The 26,632-nt window shown below is 41.4% G+C and overlaps 1 protein-coding gene across 3 annotated transcripts in view; it reads left to right on the plus strand.

The window, feature by feature from the left end:
• fhip1aa (FHF complex subunit HOOK interacting protein 1Aa) overlaps nt 1-26,632 on the plus strand; it is a 61,075-nt gene that overhangs the window by 1,187 nt on the left and 33,256 nt on the right. For 2 of the 3 annotated variants that reach the window (XM_055010302.1, XM_055010304.1), the window contains exon 2: nt 26,062-26,116. The exons of the other annotated variant lie outside the window; for it this stretch is intronic. The gene's annotated coding sequence lies outside the window, so the exon portion shown is untranslated. The remainder of the gene's footprint in view (nt 1-26,061; nt 26,117-26,632) is intronic. 3 annotated transcript variants of the gene reach the window in all.

A 26,632-nucleotide genomic window follows, 5' to 3' on the forward strand; every position in this document is an offset into this window, starting at 1 on the left:
TAAAAACTAACAAAACTAAATTCTTGACGGTTTGAATATGTCAGTTCTCAACATTGTCAGTATCAAAGTCAACAAATAAGAGAGAATGAGTTCAAAACTGAACAAAAATAAATAAATAAACCATCAAATTCAACTGAACAGAGCACATGCAGAAAGGAGCATGTGGGTTTGGAGAATGACACGATACTTGGCAGAGTTCAATGTGCCATCAGAGACAGTGAGATGACCAACACCAGCAACACTCATCCATCCCCAAACCATGATACTGCCTCCACCATGCTTGACAGTAGGTACTGTACATGCTGGAGATAATGCTTTGTCTGGCCTTCTGCATACCCTCACATTAGCAGGAGGAAGATAAAGCTGGAAACTGGACTCATCTGAATCTTCTTCCAATTCCTGGCTGTCCAGTTCTTGTGTTCTTTGGCCCAACGACGCCGGGCTAACCTCTGTCTGTCATTGATCAGGGGCTTCTTGACAGCCTTGTAGGACCTTAAGCTATGATCTAAAGGTCGGCCATGTACAGTGCAGGTGGAACGCTGGACACCAGTTTGGTTTGACCACTGCTGCTGAAGCTCCTGTGATGTCATTCAGTGGTTTTCCCTGCACTGTGGATCAGGATGTGGTTATTTCTTGCTGAAGAAACCCTTGAACGCCCAGATCTTGGATTGTCTTCCAAGCTGTTGGTTCGTCTGTATTTCTGCAGAACGTATCAGACAGTTGAAGGACTGCATCTGCACTTTCTGGCTGTGTTACAACCCCGGCTCGGGGGGGAAGGGAAGCAACATAAACAGTTGTTGGATGGTAAAAATCAAATTATTTATTACAGGAAAGGTTGAACAGAAAATATGCAAAAAAACTGAGGCAGAACTAAGGAAGAGGGCTGGTGGGTGCTGCTCAAATCAAAGAAAACATCAAAACACAAAAAGAGTTCTCATAAGGAGAACTTAATGCTACCCTTGCGGTGGACAAAAGAAAAACGGAACAAAAAGGCTCACTAAAGAGGAACTGGCAAAACAAAACTTACACACGAGTCAGCACCCCTAATCCTAGTGAACTTAAACAGGAGGAACTACCTGCAATGAAGTGAGGCTGTATCAGTTTTTAAACTCTAGGTCTGGCCCAATTCCTAGCACACACTGTCTTGCCTCGACCACACAGTAACATACAAAACGGCATGCTGAGAGTCAGCTGCCCCGTTCAGTGGAACTGCCAACTCTTTTAAAGGAGTTGGCAGTTTTCGATTGGACAGGGTGGTAAGCGCCGCACCAATCACTGGGACTCCCGGCCGCAGTCACGCCTCCGTCGTCGTGGTCCAATCCAGGGAGTGGGGATCGCACAGCCCTATTTGTATAAGCCACAATATTTACATTAACACACGCACACCCGGGGTAGGAGACGCTGGCCGTAACACCCCTCCCCTTAAGATAAAAGTCGTATCGACTTTTTATTAAGATTCATCATCACCCAACATGTTTATCCTAATATTACTGTCACCTATACTTACCACACCCTGGACAGGGCATCTGCCAATACATTTTCAGTCCCCTTTTTGTGACGGATCTCAAGATTATATTCCTGCACAACCAACGCCCAGCGCATGAGGCGTTGGTTGTGATTGTACATGCGGGAAAGAAAAACAAGTGGATTATGGTCGGTCATTACCACGACAGGACAGTGACTTGAACCAATATAAACTTCGAAGTGCTGCAGTGATAACAACAATGCAAGGGTCTCCTTCTCTATGGTGGAATATGATAGCTGGTGCTTAAGGAATTTACGGGAAAAATAACTGACTGGGCGATCAACTCCAGCAGAATCCTCCTGTAGCAGGACTGCACCTGCTCCCACCGCGCTGGCGTCAACCTCCAGCTTAAACGGCCTGGAGAGGTCGGGAGCAGCGAGGACAGGGGCATGGCAAAGAAGGGACTTTACACTCTCGAAGGCGTGTTGGCATTCTGGGGACCACACAAAATCAACTTTAGTGCTGAGCAAGTTTGTCAGCGGACGAACAACGGTGGAGAAATTACGGCAGAAACACCTGTAATAACCTGCCATGCCGAGGAAACGCCGTAGGGCTCTACGGGTGGAAGGCACCGGATAGCCAGTAATGGCAGAGATTTTCGCCTCTAGGGGTCGCACCTGACCTTGGCCCACCTGTCTCCCCAGGTATGAAACTGTGGCCTTGCCAAATTCACATTTGGCTAGATTCAGTGTGAGCGACGCGTCAGCGAGCCGAACGAAAACCTGGTCAAGGATCTGCATGTGCTCCTCCCACGTAGAGGAATACACGATCAAATCATCCAGGTACGCGTTACAGTTTGACACCCCTGCAAGAACGGTGTTTACAAGACGTTGGAACGTGGCGGGGGCGTTGCACATGCCAAAAGCCATCACGGTGTACTGGAGAAAGTGATCTGGAGTTACAAAGGCAGAGATAGCGGAAGCACGGTCTGTTAGCGGCACCTGCCAATAACCTTTAAGCAAATCCAGTTTACTAACAAACTTTGCTGTGCCAAGATTATCCACACAGTCCTCCATCCTTGGTAATGGATATGAATCAGGGACTGTGACAGCGTTTACTTTTCTGAAGTCAGTGATAAAACGAGGGGAACCATCGGATTTAGCCTCTAAGAGACACGGCGAGCTCCAAGGGCTGGAACTATGTACGGCTAAACCATGTTGTAACAGATATTCTGCCTCCTGTTTCATCAGCGCACGCTTCTGTGGATTTATCCGGTAGTGATGCTGCTTTATTGGTTTCGCATTATTTACATTAATGTCATGCTGAAGGACAGTAGTGCGACTAGGCACATCATTGAAAAGACATGGAAAACGCCTGACTAGGTCGAGGACATCACTTTGCTGTTCATCCGTCAGATGATGCAGCTGAGACGGCAGCGCTTGTAACGTCTCTGAATTTGGCAACCGCGCGCTTTGATGTGACGCCGGACGCAGCACCAAGCCTTCGTCTCCGTCGGTCATATCTGGTGTCCCTGTCACAATCAAAGCAGAACTACCAGCAAGGACAGGAGATGAAACATCTACCTCTGGCTTTACTGCGGGTGGAACATAGACATGATACCGTTTCAGCATGTTAACATGACAAACGCGAGTCTTCCGTCTCCGCTCAGGAGTACTGATTACGTAATCGGTATCACTCAAGCGATCACGGACTTCATATGGACCGGAAAACTTAGCAGAGAGCGCTGAGCCGGTGATCGGGAGCAGTGCCAAGACTTTGTCACCGCGCACGAAACTGCGCGGAATAGCGCCGCGATCGAAACGACGCTTCATCACCGTCTGTGACGAAGAAAGGGACTGTTTCGCTAGAGAGTTAGCGTGATGCAAACGCTCCCGGAATCGGCTGACATAATCCAACACGTTTGTTTCAGGAGATGCAGCGGAGCACAGGAATTTATCTTTTAAGGATTTTAACGGCCCGCGCGGCGTGTGGCCGAAAACAAGTTCCGCAGGACTGAATCCTAACGATTCTTGGACGGCTTCGCGCGCAGCAAACAGCACAAACGGAACCCCGTCATCCCAGTTTTTGGCAGTTTCCAGACAATATTTTCGGAGCATGGACTTTAACGTCTGATGCCACCTCTCTAATGCTCCCTGGGACTCAGGATGATACGCGCTCGATACTGCATGCTTGATATTTAATTCACTGAGGACCTGTTTAAACAACCTTGACTGGAAGTTTGTGCCTTGATCGGTTTGGATTATTTTTGGCAACCCAAAGGTGGAGAAAAACTTCGTTAGGGCTTTCACCACGGAGTTTGCTGTGATTTTCCGCAACGGAACGGCTTCAGGAAACCGGGTCGCAGCGCACATTATGGTGAGTAAATACTGATTACCACTCTTTGTACGGGGTAACGGGCCAACACAGTCTATAATTACCTTTTCAAACGGCTCACCTATTGCTGGTATAGGATGTAGTGGCGCTGGAGGAATCAGCTGGTTTGGTTTTCCTGCAATCTGGCACACATGACAACATCGACAGAATTTAGCAACATCAGATTTTAGACCAGGCCAAAAGAAATGCCTGAGAATGAGCTTATAAGTTTTCGTTATGCCCAAGTGTCCTGACCATTGGCTTTCGTGTGCTACAGACATCACATGCTGACGGAAGACAGAGGGAACTACTACCTGATAGACAGCACACGGATCTGAATCGGCAGCAGCAGGAGACCATTTACGCACCAGCACATCATTCTCCATCAAATACGTGATTTTATCGCCACTTGCATTGTTGTTACTCACCACACTGGTAAAACACTTCTTCAGCGTTGGATCTGCTCTCTGTGCGGCACTCAGACGCTCGCGAGTAACTGGAAGAGACAGATCAGTGTCATTCTGTGCTGCGCTGTCGGAACGTAACGGCACGGCAGCGGGTTTGCCGGGAGACGCAGTTTCAGTCTCCAGTTCATCCTTCGCTGTAAACTGTTCTGATAATTCGGGCATAAGCACACTGTCATACAAAGTCACCTCAACGTCATTATCTCTGTTTTTACGTGCCTGTGCACGGGTGATCACACAGTTAGGAAATAAATCTGTGTTGTTGGATACGCTACAGTCTTCAAAGCGTGGAGGCGATTCTAACACCTCCAGAACAGGATTAACCTTACCTCCAGCGATATCATTCCCCATTAAAAACGCGACACCTTTAATCGGCAGCTCACTGCAAACAGCGACAGGAAAGAAACCCGTAACTAGTTTGGATTGCACATGTACTCGGTGCACAGGCTTTGGGCTGTAACCCATCTCAATACCACGTAGAACAGCACCATAGCCACAGGCGGACTGCTCAGAGAAAGGCAGTGCAGTAGATAAAATCACCGACTGAGAGCCACCGGTGTCTCTCAAAATACGTACCGGACGCTGTGCAGATGGCTCACCTGTTAAAGATACTAATCCGTCAAACACAAACGGCTTAAAACACAAATCAACCTCCTCATTTGGGCCGGAGGATGAGGCACGCGGCTCCGTTTTAATTAAACCGATGCCTTTCGGCTGCGCGCTCTGAGGAGAGGATTGCTGTGATTTGCGTTTGAAGCTTCGGCAATCAGCAATGACATGTCCAGGTTTGTGGCAATAAAAACACAGTCTGTCCCTATCCTGCTTTGCTACCATTTGTGGTTTGGGATGACTATTGTGTGTAGCCAGAGTATATCGGGGCTTCTCAGCGGGAGCTGACAAAAACGCTGTCTTGTGAGTCAGAATATACTCATCGGCTAATACAGCGGCTGCAGAGAGGGATTGCACCTTCTGCTCATTTAAATATAAAACGATACGGTCAGTCACACAGTTTTTGAACTCTTCTAACAGAAGGAGCTCTTTTAAGGAATCAAAATCATTCACTTTACAACTGTTTAACCACTTGTCAAACAGGATCCCCTTTTCCCTCGCAAACTCCACATGAGTCTGGGTTTGGGTTTTTTTATGATTCCTGAATTTCTGTCTATAAGCCTCAGGAACCAACTCATAGGCACGCAACACAGCAGTTTTTATGCATTCATACTGAAGACTATCAGCTAAGGAGAGTGCAGCAGCAGCTTCTTGAGCTTTCCCATGAAGTTTGCATTGCAATAGAAGAGGCCAAACTTCAACTGGCCACTGCAGAGCAGAAGCTATGCGCTCAAACGCACCAAAATAGGAGTCCACTTCAGACTCACGAAAAGTGGGTACCAATGCCACATGTTTACTTACATCAAATGAAGGTAATGAGGTGGGAGTGGAAGGATTACCTGTGTTGCTAGCAGGTGTGGGTGGGATGTGAGTTAGCCTTTGGGCCTGGAGCTCCAGCTCCCGTAGCTTTACAGCTTTATCAGCCTCAATCTCCAATTTACGCACCTCCAGCCGATACTGCAGCTGGGCTTCACGGTCACGCAGTTTTTCTTGTGACTCCAGTTGGAGACGGGCTATGCGGACTTTCACCCGTGCTTCATCTCGTGACCCATTGCTGCTTGGTGAAATAGGGTCAAACCGAGGCAGCGTATGCGGTGTCTTAACATGCACACTAGCACCACCACTAGCAGTAGCTGCCACCGGGGCAAGCTGAGGCTGAGACTCAGGCTGGGCATGCGATGGATGAGGCTGAGGCTCATCCTCCACATCATGGACACCTGCCCCCTCACTCAATGTGTCAAGACCAAACACATGCCTTCCCTCGTCAGACTGCACCGACAACACCAGAACTTCCATCTCCACCAATTTACCTATAATCAGGGCTTTAAGATCCCTCTTAACAATTGATTTGGCATATGCAAGACTGAAGTGATCTGCTATTTTGGCCAAATCATCCTTCCGGCAGCTATCAAGCTCTTCAATAGTAGGAGCAGTCAGAAATGACTCCAAGTCAAACATGGCTGACACACAATGGAAAACTGCTGCACTATGAATACACACTAATTTTGCACACTCTATTCAAACTTACCTTTAACAAACAATTTGTATTACGAGACCCCTTTTAACAGGAATATCCCGGACGAGCCCCCATTTTATGTTACAACCCCGGCTCGGGGGGGAAGGGAAGCAACATAAACAGTTGTTGGATGGTAAAAATCAAATTATTTATTACAGGAAAGGTTGAACAGAAAATATGCAAAAAAACTGAGGCAGAACTAAGGAAGAGGGCTGGTGGGTGCTGCTCAAATCAAAGAAAACATCAAAACACAAAAAGAGTTCTCATAAGGAGAACTTAATGCTACCCTTGCGGTGGACAAAAGAAAAACGGAACAAAAAGGCTCACTAAAGAGGAACTGGCAAAACAAAACTTACACACGAGTCAGCACCCCTAATCCTAGTGAACTTAAACAGGAGGAACTACCTGCAATGAAGTGAGGCTGTATCAGTTTTTAAACTCTAGGTCTGGCCCAATTCCTAGCACACACTGTCTTGCCTCGACCACACAGTAACATACAAAACGGCATGCTGAGAGTCAGCTGCCCCGTTCAGTGGAACTGCCAACTCTTTTAAAGGAGTTGGCAGTTTTCGATTGGACAGGGTGGTAAGCGCCGCACCAATCACTGGGACTCCCGGCCGCAGTCACGCCTCCGTCGTCGTGGTCCAATCCAGGGAGTGGGGATCGCACAGCCCTATTTGTATAAGCCACAATATTTACATTAACACACGCACACCCGGGGTAGGAGACGCTGGCCGTAACAGGCTGTCTGGCAGCAGCTGTACTCTTCCTGGCTGAGAATCTGTATCTTCAGGCATGTTCCTTGCATTAGGTTCCTTATTTGAGCCATTTTTGTCTCTGAAGAACTTTCAAATGTGCTGGCTTTATCAGCGTCTTTGAGTTTTTGGAAAAGCGCTTTATAAATAAAATTTATTATTATTATTATTATTATTATTATTATTATTATTATTATTATTATTATTATTATTATTATTAGACATGAAGCACGGCAAGAAAAATTGTGTCTTTTAATAAAAAGCATGACCTTCATTCGTGCATCACTGGTACCAAAATGACCCAATACTCAAAATTTCTTATGTATTTTTATGGAACCAATTAATTTTAAGTTTTTATTGGCTTTTTTAGTATTAGTATTTTGTATTTTGGCTAAAAGAAATTTGAACTTGAAGACCTAAGAGTGATTCTTAGTGCCAGATTTCACAAATGCATGGGGTGTCACAAAACTTTTTTTCCACACTGTACAGCGCTGTGTTGTTCAGGTTCTGTCTTCTTGCAGAGAAGTAATCCGTCTGATTTGTTTGTTAGTTTTCTGGATATTCTACGCAACTCATTTATAAGATGAGGTGCAACATTTTGGAAAACAAAAGTCTTGTGATTTGAGTGCAAAAGTAAAAAAAAAAAAAAAAAAAAGCACATTTGTGGGCAAAGCTGGCAGCCAAATCTCAGAGCCTTCCTCAGTTTGTCATTCGAATGCTTTATCTGTTTTCACAGGGCCAAAGTATGGAATTTCTGTAATATATTGTAAATATATTATAAATATAGTAGAGTTGCAACCAGATGTGGGTGGAGTAGCCAAGCATGCTACTTACTCAAGTAGAAATCAAAAGGTGAAAAGACTGTGTCAGATTTTTTTTTAAAAGAATTTTTTTTTTTAGAAATGATGTGATTAGACAGCCAAAATGTATAATAATGTGCAAATTCTGGTATTTCCAAATTATAAAATAAAAAGAAATAAGAAATGAAGGCACAAGAAACACCAAATTCCAAATCTCACTTTTCCACAATGTGAAGCTTTTGAATTACCGGTAAGATAATTTGTCTATCTGCTGATTATTTGTGAAGGGTGCGAAAAAAATGCTTGTCATAGTTTATTAGAGGTCAAATTTTTGCCCTTTGAAGTGTTTTTTTATTCTGCCTAAAGGTACAAACTTGAAGAGATTCAGCTTTTTATGATAAAAAGCAAAGACGATAGCTGTAAAATCTCAAATTTAATTACCCAAAGCCATCAGATGTTTGGTATTTTTGCTCAAAAAATGACTGAAATTAATAATCAAAGTTACAGGTGACTGTTCTGTTATCTAATTAATGTGCAAATAGTTTTAACATACTGCACACACACACATCTCTTTTGTGAAAACATAAAATGCAGCTTTTGCCTGCTGTTTACTGTGTTTTGATGCTGCTCTGAATCAATATACTAATTCACAATATATAATTATTTTTAGTCTTTGTGAACATTAGATTCTGGATTTTGCATTAATGCCTCCTCACTCATACTTGTCAACCCCGTGGTTCTTTCTGTTTTTGAGCCTGGGGCCATTTTTGATTTAAAGGTCCCATACTTTGCCTCTTTATTTGAGCAAATTAATCAAAGTCTGACATGTCCCTGCAGAGTTATACTGCAAAAATGATTCATTTCAACCATGACTGCTTTGCTCTGGAAACAATGAGTTGCTGCCGGTCCCACCCACTTCAGGAAGAGTATGCTATCAGGGGACCTGCCAATCACACTTAAAGATGGACAGCTATTGGTTAGTTATTTGGGGTGAATTTTTATTGGCTTGTAATGCTTGGAGGCTATAAGTTGGCTTGAGGAATGGCAGACGTAAACCCGTTGACTGCTTTTATTTCATATCTTAAGGTGGATAACAGCCACAAAATGCACAATAAAAGGTGGTTTTGACTATATGGTACCTTTTAAGAACTCGAGTCTTTCTTTAACACACCTTGCGGCCGTCATCAGTGGATGGACTTTGCTCCGCTGTCATATAAATGGTTCAGTTGTTATCACGTGACCAGTGTGGCATTTTCGCTACGTGTTGTCTTGTGACTGAACTGCCGGATCTAAGTCGCTTCGGTCAAACTGTTTGATTTTTATTTTGAGAACAAGTGTCCTCTGCTAACATCTGCATGTCATCACCAGATGTGGCCGCTGTGGTTTCTGAAGTGGTCTTTAAAGTTCTTTTCATGTGGCTGATGTTTAAAGCTGCCCAGCACACAACCAGTGGCTCATTTCTGCACTCTGTTGACAGCTAGAGTTTAAATATATCAGGACCTCTAGACAGTATCATCCTTTAAGACTCATTCAGGCAGGTTTTACCCTCCCAAGGAACACGGCTAATGTTTGTCTGTTTGTCTGATCGCAACATTACTCTAAAAACAGACTAACAGATTTGGATGAAATTACGTTTGTCTGTAAGATAATATAAAAACCTCGACCACTCAAGGAGCTGTTATCAATTAGATGAATATTGCTACATTATATTATCATGGAGGAGAGATATTTTGGAGCTAATGCTTGCCTCATGATCTGTTCAAATGAACCTGTTTTTGTTGTATTTCTTCATTGCTCATTTCAATTAACCGATTAATTTACAATTTTTGAACAGACATCTACCATTCCTGTGAGTAAGTATTAATTTGTTTTGTTTCATTACTTCGCCAAGATACAGCCTAGTTATGTCACGATCGGTGTACGTTTGTCTGTCTGCCTGCCTGCCTGCGTGCAACATTACTCAACTCTACACTACATGATAGCGATCCTACTGCAAATCCACCACTTACCGGGACTTGTCTGTTGGAAATGATACAAGGAACAACTGATTAAATTGTGGGGGTGTTTTCGAGTCTCATCAATTCCCACCACCCGTTACATGTTTAGGTCACACGATTTGGTATCTGTATGCAACATGCACATGCATAATACATGCCTGTGCTCAGCGCAAAGTCATTTTGTTTGTGGGTACATCTGTATTAAATGGCCACATTCTATGTTCCCATGATTTCTGATCATCAGTAACTAATAAATAAGCAAATGCTGCATTTCTGACAATGCCACATGGGGGGATGAACAGCCTTGGTGCAGTACTGTACTATCTCAGTGCTTTTCTTTTTTTAAAAATGCTGCCACTGCAAAGGATGTAAAAATGCAAGGTTGTGATGATAGAAGGGAATTTGTTTACTGTGGCTTGCTGTTTTCTCCAAAGCTTCACTTATTCCAGACCGTTTTATAGTGAAACCTCTCTGATGCTGTCCAAATTTACTCAGTCTGATGTGTGTTGTACATAATTAGTGAGATGCTGCAGGGGCTCTGCCTCCTAATCTGTTCCAGTCCAAATACTACAAGCAAATATTTCAATCACCGCTATCTCTCCCACTTTTCACAACATCATCCTAAACATGAGTAGGCTGAATATAATTGCTGAAATGCAACAAGAATGCCAGTGAAGTGTAAACTTTTTGAAGTGTTTGGAACAGTTTCTGAGGAATGAGAGGAATGTGTAGCTAATCAGTCATCTATGTGATTACTGCTGATGTTCAGAGGGGACTCAGATCTCACAAAGTGTTCAGAACTGCAGACGTTTGCATGCAGGATCTCTGCAAGTCTCCACTGCAGCGTGGTAGACTGTGAATAATGGTCAGACTAATGTGATTAGATGTATATCTTCAGGTCACAAGTTTGTGTTTGGCATCTGATTTGCGTCACACCTTGTTTATTGGTGCCTCTACAGCTGAGCAAATGTTTTATACCGGATGTTCTCAAATCGCAGTATTTTCATAATTTGCAGGTGATTAAATGTATGATTAAGTTTCTTCATAAATGAATCAGTCTAACAGGCCATGAGCAGCGAAAACTTGTGAGAATTTAAAGCAGAACAGGTGCAGCAGTTACATACCAGCAGGTGTTTTTGTACGTTTCCCTTTTCCCACCCTGAATGAGCCGGCTCAGCTTTGTCTCGTGGTTGGGATTACCTCCAGCCTCCTGTCTCGCGCCCTAACGCTGACCCTGAACGGTGACAGCTTCACAAACCAGCAATGGCAGCATTTTAGCTCAGCACAAAATAACACGTTGCTTCAATTCAACTGCTTTATAATTTAAACAATCAACTCCAAAATATTGTGAGAATTTCTTTTTGCTTTCTCTCTAAGAGTTGAATGAGGAGTTTGAGACCATTCTCATGTCTGCAAATGGTAACTATGGAGCTAGAGCCAGGAGGCAGTTAGCCTAGCTTAGCATAAGGTGGGAGCCTTGTCTTGTCCAAATTGAAAAAATATACTTATAAACGGCTCTAATGCTCACCAGTGAACACGTAATCTATTTTGATTAATTTGTAAAGAAACAAATATATAAAATACTCTGACCCCAAACCGACGTGCTTCACAAACTAGCAATAGCAGCATTTTAGTTCAGCACAAAATAACGTGTTGCTTCAACTCATATGCTTTATAATTTAAACAATCGGCTCAAAAATATTGTGACATTTTGCTTTCTTCCTGACTGTTGGATGAGGAGATCGAGACAACTGTCATGTATGCAAATGGTAAATATACAGACAGGAGGCTGTTAGCGTAGCTTAGCATAAGCTGGTCGTCTTGCTTTGTTTAAACAGAAAAATTATAGGCCTACCTATAAACAGCTCTAGTGCTCACCAATTAACGCATAAGTCGAATGGGATCAGTCTGTAAACAATCAGTAATGCATAAAATTCATTTTGGTGTTTTACAGGAAAATTTGTGCTGCAAATATTTCTTAAGATAATAATATATTTTATCAAATAATATGTGTTTATTGAATTAGCTTTAGATTTTAGCTTTGATTTTAATGAATGTATAGTCCTGCACAAAATCTTTTACAGTTTAAATTCTTATTACTAACACAGTATCATCAAGGAGGCATCGGCTCAGTCTAAAATTTGACCATTATCAGTGGCTACAGGAGTGTCATTTGAACAAAAGTTACTAAAATTGAGTGACCACAGACTTGGACATGTGAATGTACTCTGGCTGATCGGAGTCGTCCATGTTTGCTTGCTGTTTCCGGCACTTGTAAGTACGACTTGCAGTGAGAAACTGCTAATTACAGTAACTGTGATATGACGGCAATGTGGAATGAGTCTGACTCACCAGATCACTAGACTGCTGCCGTTTCTGCTGTGCAGTTTATGTTCCTTTCTCCTCCCCTTCAACTATCTGTATGCTACTGTCTTTAAAATCTCCTTAACCACAGGAAGCAACAACCTCTGAGAGCATCCTACCACACTGAAAATTTCAAGTGTAGCCAAAGGTTAGGCAAGCTTGTTTGGGTATTTTGGTAAATTAGCCATTTTGATAACACTGCTTGCCTTGCTACATGCATAAATTCCACCATAACAATCCCCCCATCACTATGTCGCAGAGGCACCATTGCCGCCTCCTGGGCTTGGCACCACCCAGTATGATTGTGATTGGTTTAGAGCAACATTGTTTCACTGCCCCTATAGCAGAGTGATCATGAGGTGGAGCCAGACCATTCTCCAGCACTAACACATCGCTGTGGAGATAGGTCTGGCTATATGATACTTATGGTGCATACATCTACTAAAGAGCCCTGATCACAGCATCAGCAAATCAATCTGTTAAGAAGTGACGAGAAGTAACTGAGACAGCCTTAGATAGCCTAAATCCTCCGATTAAGTTTATTTCTGTTAACTGCGCTTAATTTTTAAAAGTGTCCTCACTACTTTTTAGCTCCTAAAACTCTTGCGCCTATTAACAGAGAGCCAACTTAGCTGTTTCTCCTGCTTCCTGACTTAGCTCATGCTAGGCTTGACTGAGTGCAGATATGAATGTATTGATTCTCTATTTTGTTATTCTTTAACTCCATCTCCTGGCATTGAGTGAACCTCTAGAAACTCATCTTTGCTCCACATTTAGATGTTTTTCTTCCTATGAAATAATCTCATTCGGCTATAATATGTAGATCTTGAAAGTAACTCTTCACCTTTACTTCCTTTACTGTACATTGCTTTATGAATATGCAAAATAGTCCTAGCCACACCTCCACTGCTCACCCGCAGCTCGAGGAGTCCAGCTCACATACGACTTAGCTGAAACAAACAAGAAATTGTTGTCAGAATGGTAATACATTTTATGTGTTGCTCTCTACAATGTTGGTAACTTACTGGTAATAGATAACATGAGCCCTTTACTTGACTGTTATCAAACGGCTGATTGTGTGTTGTTAATGTTAGATGAAGGTACACTAAAGTTTCAAGGAGGAAATGCTCAGTCTTTAAGCATATAAACAAACACTATATGGACATGTTTAAAAGTAAAAACCTTGCTTTCATTAGAGGGGATTAAAGAATTGTGTCTGTGTGCTCAACAAAAGATTGAGATTGATGGTTTATTGTTAGTAGCATTATATTGATATTGTCCCATTTGTTGGTTAGGCTCTGATCCAACTGAAAGAATCGCCCTCACCCACCCAACAAACTCTGTGGTGTGAAAAAAAAAGATTCCTACTGAAGCTGGTTGAACCACTTTCAAATAGAATGACAGCACAAGTCATTTTGATGGAGCCAACAGTTTATTTTCTGCTTTAGAAAGTTCACTGTGTGGATATGGATCAAACAGATGTGTTTTGCATCTCTTTTGCCTTGAAAATTACGAGCAAAAGTAATAACATTATACTATAGGAAGAGTCTGCAGCAGCTCAAACATTTTCCTTCCTCAACTGAACCTGTTTGGAAGGAAAAGAAAAGTTTGCATTAAAAGGGTAAACTGAGAAAAGAATATGTTTACATTTATCCAAATCCAAGCAAATATTTGACACAACTAAATCAAAATCTGGCATTTTAGTTTGGACAAAAACAGAAGTCCAGTTTTTGAGTTCAGAATCACAGCTTTTTAATTGGGCTCCATTTCGCACCAAAAGCCCTCTTTTCATCCGTTCTGCTAATTACACTAGCGTGCTTCTGCAGCTTCTCTGATAAACATCTCTGAAGTTCACAGACATGCGATATCTTCTGTCCCTCCTCTGCCATTCAACATGCAAACATGGCTGCTTTATCAGCAAGTGAGACGTAATGCAAACGAGCTTCAGAGGAAGCAGCATGAGCAGAGATAGGATGTACCCACACAAAACACAAGTCTTATCGCTGACAGAGGCCTGTTGTAGTGTGGGGATGGGCTGAAGGGTCCCCATGCCAACATCAAAGTAGGAATGATGTCACCGGCCCACATTGTGTACATACAATGAGGTAATTTAGCCTGTGAGGGTCAGAGAAAAAAACGTGCTGTGTAAAGAAAAAGGAAGGAGGTCATACATGCCGAGGTCATGCTTTCAATAAGACTTGTGGCAATGTGGGACAGGTATAATGACACAAAGAGGAGTTTATATCACATTGTAACACAGATTTGTGGGATCGTCTGATTCTTATTCATGTAGCACCAAAATTCTATATTGTCCAACTCTTTCATTTTGTTAATAAATACCTGCAGAACAAATGACTTTCCCATCAGCCTCAGTTGTATTTTGTGTTAGACAGTAACGGAGTTGTGAAGCCTGTTAGTATAAGCAAATCTCATTCATTTTGCTTGTAGAAATAGATAACAGCAATGTGGTTCTTTGATTAAAAAAAAAAAGAAGGGCATCAGTTATTGTACATTTAACTTCCTGGAGAGAAGCTGACTACAAATCCTGAGATGCATTGAGCAGGAAACCTCCATTCTGTCGTGCAAAGCAATAATGGTATCATATTTGGGTAAGAATTGCTGAGAGATACATCTTTAATTGCCTACATTTCTGATTTGATCCTCTGGCTTCTTCTCTCTATCAGTGGCAGCAAAGAGTAATGGGTATTGCAGTCTGTAGACCAATCCACCATGCCAAAATGTCAGACAACACTGGAATTCGTAAAAACAAAAGTGAAATAATTAAAACTGGTGGCTACGGCATTACCCTATAGGGTTGTTACATTGTCATAAAAATCAATTCTAAATGGAAATGCATAATGTAGGAAAACATCTCTGCTACCAGCCACTTCTTCCACTTTGTAACTCTGTTAGCCTCTGCTAACATAGTAACCAGCTAAACTAGCATGCTAACTAGAGGTCGACCGATATGGGATTTTCAAAGGCCGATGCCGATACCGATTTTTAAAAAAATTTTCGGCCGATATCTAAAGCCGATTGTAGAAGCTGATTTTTAAGGCCGATATCCTTATTTTTTTTAAAGCACATCGATTACAAAAGGCAATTTAAACACTAAAAGTATATACATGTATATATTACAAATTAAATACACTAGTAGAACTCTAACATTTATTGAACACAAAAAGTGAAAAAGTACAATAACATAAAAAAAATACTTAAAGTTTACAGAAAATACAATTAAAAAGTAACCTGAAAGTGCAATTGCTTGTTCAACTAAAAAAGATAAACATGATCACAAAATAAAAACTAACAAATGCTAATTAAATTAAATAACGTAGTACAGTTAAACATTACAAATCTTTAGATAAACCACAAAATAAAACACAAAAGTTTGTGTCACTATTTTAGTCTTACAGTATGATAATAATTGTAATACATAGTCAGTATTTAGCTTTTTTTCTCACATGAAATGTGAGCAAACATTTTTTACACAGATTTTTCTTAACCACTATATTCCATTTCAGGATCAAACTAAGACTAACTCATGTATAGTGCTAATATAGTACTTAGTTTCCACTTCTGGCACTGAACTGAAGTTTATACATTGATTGGGAAGAAACAGGGTAGATGTGTGATGGCTCAGCGTAGTGTTTAGATAGGATGACATGACACCGTTAGCAGTGTGATTGAAGAGATTATTGCAGGTGTCTGTGGAAATCAGGGGTGCCTACTAATTTGGGACCCGCGATCTACTTTTCAAGTCGGGCCACCATCGCGATTGACGGGGGGGGGGGCTGTTAGTGTAATTAGATAATATAAACATAGGGACGCTGGGTGTGCAGATGAGGGACGTGCAGCAGCCTCGCTCTGGGCATAGGCGCGCACCACACACACACACACACACACACACACACACAGTGCATCCACAGATTTACTTTCACTTTCTCACTTGCTTGTATGCCAGAGGCTGACGCTAAAACTTCAACAGCTAACTTTTACAGTTTGATGATCACACAGTAAAGACTTTTAAAGGCTAAATCAACATTGCACTTTCTCTCTTACCAAGAAACAAATCTCTTACATGTTTTTTTTTTTTTTTTTTTTTTTTACAAAATAAGCAGGTGTGGAGCTGCCGGGCCATCGGCCGATTTTGGAAAAAGTCCATATATCGGCCCAAAACATCGGCCAGCCGATGTATCGGTCGACCTCTAATGCTAACTGTGGTAATATGCTACACATCACCATAAATTTCCACAAACGCAAACTGGGTGCTAATTCTGGGGGCATGCTAACGCCAATTCATAGTTTGGAACTTTCTCAGAACTGGTTTTTGCTTTTTTTGTCACTGTGTATTTGTTTCTACTTTCCCAGCAACGCTAGCAACTTGTAAAATCCTGTGCAAAAACAATTTCTTAATCCTACTCCCACTGGATATCTGAACATAACATCCCACTTTAAGTTACGTTTACTCCATAGATTTTGTGTTGCTATTTCATTTATAAGAATTTATTATTCTTGGACACTAAGTACACACACTATTGTTGCTTAGATAGTATTTTGTTTAATATGGGGAAGAGGAAGTGCTTTATCTTTAGAGGAGATTTTACTTTGACCCTGGAGAACAGACCAGCCGTTAACTCCATAGTACCAAATTAATCATATGTCAACACTTTGCACATTTGTTGTAGAAAAGTCTAATTTTTTTCCATCCTTATCAATAATACCTGGAAATCTTATCTGCACATCAGACTGGCCTTGCTTTGCTTTTGTATTGTAAAAGCTCAGTTTAATCTTCATTTCAGCTTCCTTTGTTGACTCCAAAAAAAGAAACAAAAAAAAACAGGAAGAATTAAAAAAAAATATTAATATTGTTTAATGTTCTCCCACCAACTGTAACTCTCTAGCTGTAACCCTCTACCTCTATCCCTCTATCTCTATCCCTCTATCTCTACCTCTCTACCTCTTCTGTCCCTCTCAACCCGCCCGGCCAGCAGCAGATGGTTCCCCCACATTAGAGCCAGGTTCTGCTCAAGGTTTTTTCCCTGTTAAAAGGGTGTTTTCCTGCCACTGTGTCCTTAGGGCTGCTCTGGGGGTTCAGGAATATGGGTTCTGTAAAGTGTCTTGAGACAATTTGACTGTAATTGGTGCTATATAAATAAAATTGAATTGAAATAAATTGAATGTGCCTTTCTGTACTTTTGTGTTCTTGCATTGTGCATAGTAAGTTAATTCATAGGCTTTATTAAGTGCAGGTTTAGAACAAAGGTTAGGTGTTGTATATGGTCCAGACCTGGAATGAAGATTGTAAATGCTCACAGGGTTTTAGAATCAGACTCATTCCTGGCTAGGTTTTCTGTAGTGCAGACAAGGAAGAATCTGGGTTGTCAATTAAATCATGATGTGAGGGATAACCTCCTTTAACACCATTCATTTATGACAGTTTGGTCAATATTTGTGCAATAGTTCTGTCACTGAAATAGGAAATACTCTTTTAAGATGCATTTTTACTTTTTTTTTTTGCTCAAAGTTACTTTTGTAATGTGGAATACAACGTTTTTTTCTTTTTTTTTAAATGTCAATTTTGATCCCCACATTTTTGGATGGAAAAGGGGTCATGTTAGCATGCTAATGTTAGCATGTAGCTTAAAGAACAGCCTCAAAGAGCCAGTGTGGCTGCAGACCTGTTGGACTCAATGTGGCTGTTTTTGACAAGTAAAAAAAGTTCAGATCATCCACAAATTATATGACACTGGATTCATTATACTATTATTATTTGATAAGTGGCTTGTAATTATTGCACTTTTTGAAAACAATCTGTCAGAAAGTTAGGAAAAAAACAAAACATGGCAATTATGAGTAATCTGTGGTCCTACAGTGTTTTGTAAGGTTACACCTAACGCCGTGGGTGGTGAAGAATCAGCACACTGTACATGCATCGACTTGTGCACATCCAAGTGAAGGCTGATATCCCTCTGTGCCAACTATGAAAGGCACATCGCATGCCTCGGTGTGGAGTACAAAGCTCTTGTAGATGAGATGCAAAGCTAGATGTCTTTGATCTAAACTTCTGATTTCTTTTGTCCTCTTTATCTACTTCATATTCAGAGCTCAGCTATGGAAATGTTCTGTTTTTCTCTTCATTCTTTGGGTACTGCTCTTACTGTTCTTGCTGACCTTTTCTTTTACTGTCTCCTCCGTTTTTCTTCCCTCCAAGCTAAATTGAGCACCTGTATGTGTGTTTGGACATGTTAATGAGTCTCATCTCACAGAGCAGTGTAGAAGGAACAGCCTGTTTCTGGAACCAGTTTCCAGATGAATGCAACAGCCAACACCCTGTTAGCCTTCATGTGCATGTGAAAAATCCACAGACGTGTTGCATGGAGCAACTCTATCCTCTTACATAACTCCGTCTTCTCTCATAAGCTGGTTACAGTCATTGTTCTGCACGTTGGGCTTGTGTTGTTAAGAGAAGGTTATGACGGGCTAATTGTAACCGTTGTATGACACAATAAAACAGCAGCAAGATATCAACGTTTTGATACAACGCCCTGCAAATGTTTTCATCCATCTGTCTCACTTTCACTTTATTTTTATTATTTTTAAAGCTGTAGTAAGAAAATTGTAATTCAATTAGGATTTTTCCTGGTTTTTTTTTTTTTGTTTGTCCAAAGCTATGTCTTTATTCAGTTAGTAGATTGATAGAATGTGAGGAAAGGGAGCAAGGGAATGACACAGTAAGGGTTTAGTCAGATGGGAGTTGAACCAGTGAGATCACCGCTGAAAGCATCTGCACCCATGTAGTTTGCTCTGTAACCACTTTACTGTCGGGTCAACCCAGTTTTTGAGTAATAAAATATTCAAATAATTGTGATATTGTTTTGCTTCTGCTAGTGAGATGTTTCACCACTTTTTTCAGATCTCATAGCTGGTACATCTCACATGGAGCTCAAAGTCTGCAGGATGAGACAGCTTCCTGGAGTTACACAGACTTTACTTCAGTCGTGTTAATTTAACTTTCTCGTAAACCTTTCATGCTCACCTCCAGCTTTTTAATTTGTCAGAAGTCCCTAATTAACTCAAATGTTTCTTCAGTGATTCAGGGCAGGTTATGCTGCAATCCTGACATTTTTTTGCTGTCCGAAATATATAGAACATTTTTGGGGGAAATTTTACAAATGTGCACATCTGCAAGGAGTTCCATCTTCATTACTTTTTTGCATCCTGAAGGCTTGGGGTCTTCTGTAGTTCCAGAATGGCTTCACCCTGCATCTACTGCAGCAGATTAAGTAGACCAAAACAAGACCTGTGCAGGTTTTTAATTCCTTTAAGAATTTGGATTCTGGAAACTTCATGTTGGCCCCATGGTTTTAAAAATGCCGAATATGAACTCCTGTTTGAGTCAAACCAGGCGTCTTCACTGCAGGTTTCTCCATCTGTTCCCTCCTCCCCGCTGTGTTTCTGCTAACAAAGACATCCAATGCCCAGCAAAATATCAATACTAATAATGAAAATCTGTAATCTTCTCTGAACTCGTCGTAGTCTGACTCTCCTACAGATGAATGGACCGATACAGCTGTCAGTGTCCTTTTGGCTGAAGGGATTAAGACAGATAAGAAAATGAACGGCCTTTTCCTTCCTGCTGTGATGTTTATTAGATGAGGGTGACGAGGACTATAAACACTCAAGCCAGACTCTATCTGGCCCGTCAGTGACTCCACCTGAACCCTTAAATATTTCAGCAGCTGCTATCACTTTAATGAGCCTATCTGTCACTGTGTTGCCATGGCCACTTTGAATTTCTCCTCTGCGAGCGCCACTGTCAGGCGAAGGTGATCATTGTTTCAGGATCAGAGAAATAAAACTAAACTAGATGGTACAGCTACTACAAAAGGTGATTTTAGAAGAGAAGTGTACTGAAATGTGTTGCTCAAAGTTGATTAAATCCACTCTGGAGTTTAAAACTCCTGTCTAACAGGAAAGCTGGACTTCATTCTGAGTAAAAGGTGTGTCCTACCTTCCAGCTATTTGTCCAGGCCACACCTTTGTGTATGAAACCCTCTGGGATGGCAGACAGCTGACAATACCAGAACCAGAGGAGAAAGAAAATTACAAAAGCCCCAGTGGTGAGCATTTCTTTCTTTTCATTGTGCTTAGTCTCATCATTCTGGGACTTAATGTCCTCGTTTGATTCTTTAAAAGCAAATCTCAGTTTTCATGTTTACCTGAGCAGTGTTGCGAGTAAAACCATTCCCATTCAATAGGAAGGAGGAACATTTCCAGGTGTATCTGTGTGTAGTGATAATGAACAATTACACAACAAGTGCAACAATCTGCAGCCGGCAGTGTGGGAAATGTGCCACATGTTTTAGTAAAATTGGGTTTCTTGTAACAACTCCTGGCCATTATCTAATTAATTGTTCCCAATGATGAACCTTTGCAGCTAATGTGGAGGAGATGAGTTTGCAGCAGGCCCCAAGCTGCCAGATCCATTATTAGAAACAGCACTCAGCAAGTGTAAAGAAACCAGGCAAAGCTTTGAACAATGGTGCACTTTGTTTATTAAATGAGTTGTAATGAAGATGAGGAAAATCAATTTGGCTGTGGTACAATTTTTGATGAATTGTTATTTTGTGTTTTAGTGTGGACATTGATCATCTAAGACCCAAAGACCCATAATTGGAGGAGCTCACTATTGATGTCAGTCATTTTAAATTACTGCCACTTCGCTGTCATCAGGTGAACTCTCCACAGTTTGGACAATAAAATCCAATTTTGATTTGGTAAAATGCAAATCAAAGATGTTTCTTCTTTGATTTGCTGCTTGATGCTGCCTTTTAAAAGAAATTATTTGACACCAGGATTGAAGGTAGAAATGAATCCAATGAATAATCCTCGACAACGACACACTCAAAGACACTTACAATGGCATGCATTAGTATTGGCATTGTTTCAAAAATGTCAAATATCCTCTTGCGTAGTAAAAGAAAGTAGCAGACAGTCTATGGGTGCAGCTGACTGCTACATGGTTTTTTCTGTCCTACTTATCTCTGACTGTGGAGACGTGGAAGCAACAAATGAGTATAATTATCAAATTGCCATAATTGTGTAACTGGATATTACCAAATCAGGAGAATCCAGTGAACGAAGCATGCATCATGATGAGACGGACACACACAAACACTGCATGTAAACGTTGAGACCACAGCGAACAATTTTAGAACCAGTCCACAGATTCACACACACAAAGGATGTATTTCAAGCAGCCTGTGTTTTGACATGTCCTCTGCCACCCTTCTACTGTATTTCAGGTTGTTTTGAGCTTCTGGGTAACTGTAGCCTCTCCTTCTGTGTCACACGCTGACAGCACGTACCGTAAATGAGACGGTAATGTAGGTCAGGGCTTTCAATAACAGGCCTTTTCTAGATTAGTGGAAAAAAAGCACATTTTATTCCTTAAAAAACAAGCAGCTTTCTTCTGTGTTGGATGCAAAATTGCATATTTCAGACGGATTGTGTGGAGTATTACTCAGCCCCGGATGCGTTGTATTGAGCTGGTAAATCCAAATCTTGACCTAGTTGGCTGATAGATGAAGACAGAAATTTACTGTAGCAAATGGAGCATATTTGATTGGAGTCATTGCCTGCGTATTGTTGTCTGAGAGGAGCTAATCACCGCTTAAGCTAATCTTGTAGTTTGTTGTACCACTGACGACACAAAACAACCAAAACATCTGAATTTGGAAGCTTTTATCAATAACCTGTGAACACCAGTTACTGAGATACACTTAGTTAAAGCTTACAGAGTACAACAGAAAATTAACTTGAGAGGCAAAGCAACGATCATAAACAGGTGAACCAGGCAATGAGGCAAAGCAGGGTGGTGGTCAAGAACCTTTTCCTGGTTTACTGCATCTCTTTAGGCCTCCTCAAGCCTCAGAAAATAATAAGTCCTAAATTTTCCCTTGAGAAGTTTGTAAGTTAATATTTGTCAGTCATTGTTTGCACTCCATCCCAGTCTCATGAACGCGATACCTTAGGAACACCTTGAGGGAACGGCTTCCAGTTTGGTTCAAACATTCATTTGGGTTCAACGATGAACTGACCAGAGTTTATTTTTTAAAGACTAAAGGTCAAAAGTACCATGGACCTTTATAAATGGCCTTTCTGGCCTTACCTCGGTTCATCCATGTGCTATTATTACCATATTTCACATAAACATCAGTTATGATAAAAAAGATTGGGTGATGCCATTTTATATCCAAGAGTTCAAAGGTCAGCGTCATGGTAATATCAAAATGTTCCTCAAAAATGCATTTTCGGCCGTTATTTAGCACCATAGCTCAAGCTGGATGTTAATTATGGCTTGGCTAGTTGCACGGCAGTAATTCTAGTTTAGTTCTAGCTTCTATTTACATTTCATAATGTGTTGTTGCTCTTACAGTTGGTCAGTCGGCTGCTGACTGAAATATCTATATACAGGGGTCCTCGACTTACATTGGAGTTCTACAGCCCGACATAAGTCGATTTTTGCCACAAGTCAGAACTCCATCAGAAGAGTCTGACTTACGCTTGGGAGCCATAATGAAGGGCAAAAAGTTAGTGAATATAGCACAATCCAAGGTAGCGTACAACTGGTGAATGTAAACAAATTCGTGTTATAGCGCCGTGTGACGACGTATTTGTCCGCTTCACTCGCCAACTAGTTCCACGTAACCAGTTCCAATGTAATGGCGAAATGCCATAGATCGAGGATGTCGTAAACCGAGGACGCCCTGTATATGAAATTGTGCCACCATTAGAGTCAAATTTTGTCCCATGCTATTATTATTATTATTATTATTATTATTATTATTATTATTATTATTATTATTATTATTATTATTATTATTATCATCAGTTTATTTAAAAAGGGACCATGTACAATATTAAACATAAATGTTTCCATTTGATGTATTGCACCAGAGTTAGCTTTAAGCTAATTTCCATCTGCAGTCCCTTGGCAGGTCACAATAAAAACATCAAAACATTAAAATGTTACAAAAAAAGTACATGACACAGTGAAACAAAACATTATACACACACTTAAAAGCACACACGTACACACACTCACACACAAATGCCAATTAAAAGGACATTGCTGGACTAAAATACATGACAGTGAAACAAAACATATACACACACTCTTAAAAGCACACATGTACACAGTCACACACAAATACCAATTAGAAAGACATTAATGGTTGCAGAACTGAGTGTTCTTAAGCAAGTTTTTCAGTTTGCTTTTAAAACTGCTGATAGAAGTACAGTTGTTAATGTCATCAGGTAGGACGTTCCACTGAGTTGTAGCTTTTACAGAAAAAGCTGACTGTCCAAAGGTGGTGCGTCGAAAAGGTATTGAACAGTCGGTGGTGGAAGATATTCTTGTGGATTTTATAGATTGTGCCGAGCGATACTGAACGAACTGGCGCAGGGGAGGAGGGGCCAAACCATTTAAAATTTTAAAAACAATGCTGCATTAGTATATAACAAAATCCTGCAAAACTAATCCATTAGCTTCAGCTGTGTTTGTGCTTTGTGCTAATTATCAGGCTAAATGCAAAACTAAAACTAACGAAAATAGGCTGCTGTTGTTAATTAGCGTGTTAGCATGTAGCTCAAATTGTGAGCAGTGCTTTCAGGTGAACGAATTTTGTAATAGCAACAGATTTCTAAACTACCTCAAACATCTCTTATTCTATTTGTATACTGCAGTTTCTTCAACTTGATGGTACCATTGTATCTGTTATGTGTCATTATTGGCTGTTATGTTGTGAGTGATTTGGCTGAGTCACTAATGTTTAATTAAATCCGCTCTAAGAAAGTGGAAGGAACCGAGCTACATGTCAAATTTGTGTTATTTACCGCTGCCAGTGGACATATGATTACACAGCACCATCATCACTCCTGTTATCAAATTAAATTTTACCAACTGATGTCTGTCTGGCAGCCTGGCAACCGCTTCCTAAAATCTGCTGTCTGCCTATAAATAGCAATACTAAGTCAAGTTCAGAGCAACCAAGAGCTGCATGAGGATTGATAATTAATCACAAGGTTGCGTTTCGTCCTGTCGACATGTCAGAGTTCTAAACATGAAGGCAAACTTTAAAGTGCTCCCGATGTTATTTGTATGCAAAGCGATAAGGTGGTTTTACACAAAGAAATTTGCCAAATGCACGTAATGTGACGTTTGTGGAGTCCGACTGTAAATTGCTTCTAAAATCTGCTGCAGGGGAAAAAAAACTGCGTGTCTTCGGCAAGACGCAGAACCAATCTGAGTGTTTGATGACCCGTCTTTGGCAGCCACACAGACACACACAGACACACACACAGAGACACACAAAGGCACTCATACACACACAGACATATACACAAGCACAAGAACACATATATATAGAAACACAGACACTCTCTCACACACACACACACACACACACACACACACACACACACACACACACAGACACACACAGACAGACACAGACACACACACAGACACACACACACAGAGACACACAAAGGCACTCATACACACACAGATATATACACAAGCACAAGCACACATATATATAGAAACACAGACACACACACACACACACACACACACACACACACACATACACACACACACACACACACAGACGCACACATGGAAATATACACAAGCACACAGCATATATACAAACACACAGACACACACACACAGGCACTCATAGACACAGACACACATACACTCAAACCCCCCCACAGACACACACACACAGACAAACAGACCCTCACAGACAGACACGGGCACACAGACACGTGAACACAGACACACTCACACACAGACACACACACACCCACTCACACGCACACTCACACTCACAGACAGATGCACAGACACACAGACACACAAACACACACACACACACACGCACACAGACACACATGGGCACACAGACACGTGAACACACACACTCACACACAGACACACACACACACAGACACACACACACACGCACACAGATGCACAAACGCACAAACACACACAGCACTTCTTTCCATCTGTGTCATTCTCCTTTTCTACACAATGTGATTTTAGGAAATGTTGCGTGTTTTTTACAACATTTTGGAATAGTTACCGGCAGGAACCAGAACAGAGAGTAACATCCAGCCTGAAGATTCAGTAATAAGTTTAGAATATTCTACACCAAGTAAGTAGATCCTGAGAATTGTGTGTCTTGATGCCAGCGATGGACAGTGCTGCAGTTGTAACGTTAGTGAACGGGCCTCTCACAGCTGAGGAGGACGCCAGTTGCATCACGGCGCTAATTGGAAGGGACAATATTGTTATTCTGCTGTGAGGGAGGAATCACGAGGATGTGATGGAGATTAATTCCTGCAGAAATATCAAATCTTGACATACAATTTTAATCTTTATGTTTTATACAAGTGAACACTCTTTGTTGTCATTTTTCTCCTCCTTTTCTGTAGACTTTCTCTCAGCTGTTTTTCCTTTTTTCTTTTTTTTTTTAATTCCCTCCCACTCCCGCTCTGTAACCTCCTCCTCTCCATCTCCATCCAAGTGGCGCTCGGAGCAGCTTACTCATGTCCAGTCACTTCCCACCATGCCTCGCCTCTTCACTCACTTCCTGTTGCTCTCCTGACATATCTTCATTTCTCTTTGTTTGTGGCTACAGGACAAGAATGAGCTCTCTGTCTGCTTAGCGACCTGTTAAAGATGGTTCAAGGAAGGTAAGAAACCCCACCAACACACACACACTGCTTTCACATTCCTTCTCAAGACTCCAACCAGCCGGCACGCTCTCCTAACTGAAAGCAGATGGTGAATGTTTGGCTGGGTGCCTTGTTTTGCCTGTGCATGGTGGGGGTGTTTCTGTGGTACTGGGGCAGAGTGGATTCAAAAAAATGAGGGTGAGCTGTGATTGGTTGACAGACATGTTTAGGGGCAGGAGCTGGGAGATGTAATTCGGCGTTGTGGTCTGCAGCTGTTGGGTGTTTTACAGTTGATCCCCTGTGGTGACAGAGTCTGTATCGTCCTGTGTAATGTGAGAGTTTAACCCCATCCTCCGCTGTGTTGGTATTTGGAACGGGGGCACTGTGTCGGATCATTGTTTGTTGTAGCCTCGCTGGTGGCGGGATTCTGGCAGTCAGTCGGCTCAGGCTATCTGAACACCAGCTGGATGGATTGTCATAAAATTTGTCTGTGGTTTCCAAGATAATGAATCTTAAAGATATGCCACCATCATG

Source organism: Amphiprion ocellaris, chromosome 4 (assembly GCF_022539595.1).
Source record: "Amphiprion ocellaris isolate individual 3 ecotype Okinawa chromosome 4, ASM2253959v1, whole genome shotgun sequence".
Lineage (NCBI taxonomy): Eukaryota > Metazoa > Chordata > Actinopteri > Pomacentridae > Amphiprion > Amphiprion ocellaris.